Here is a 416-nt window from a genome sequence, read left to right as displayed (position 1 = left end):
AAGTGACATGGGCAGAGAAAAGGCATTTAAGCATTTCAAACACCTTTCCCTCGGCGTAAACAGCAAGACAATTGTAAATAGCGTTTGTGAGAAAAAATAAGAAACAATGTATATGTGAGAAACAAAGTTTTACAATAATATTACATACATTCTATCCTAAAATAAATCAACCTTTTGATGCACCTGTATCGTTAGCTCGAGATCAAACAAAAAAGTAAATAAATCTCTGACGTCTGGATTACCTGTACAGTCCTGCCGAACCCATGATGCTGTGTCTGACTCGGAATATGTATTACCTTCGCTTTTTATACATAGTCTCAGGGAAGCCACACAGCCTTATCTACGGGCCGTACAGTGGTGTTTATTTCGGTACATAAATATCTACAAAAAATGACGGAAAATGCTTATTTTGAAGT

This window comes from Penaeus monodon, chromosome 34 (genome assembly GCF_015228065.2).
Source record: "Penaeus monodon isolate SGIC_2016 chromosome 34, NSTDA_Pmon_1, whole genome shotgun sequence".
NCBI lineage: Eukaryota > Metazoa > Arthropoda > Malacostraca > Decapoda > Penaeidae > Penaeus > Penaeus monodon.
The sequence above is the reverse complement of the archived record's forward strand: the minus strand, read 5'-3'. Positions refer to the sequence as shown.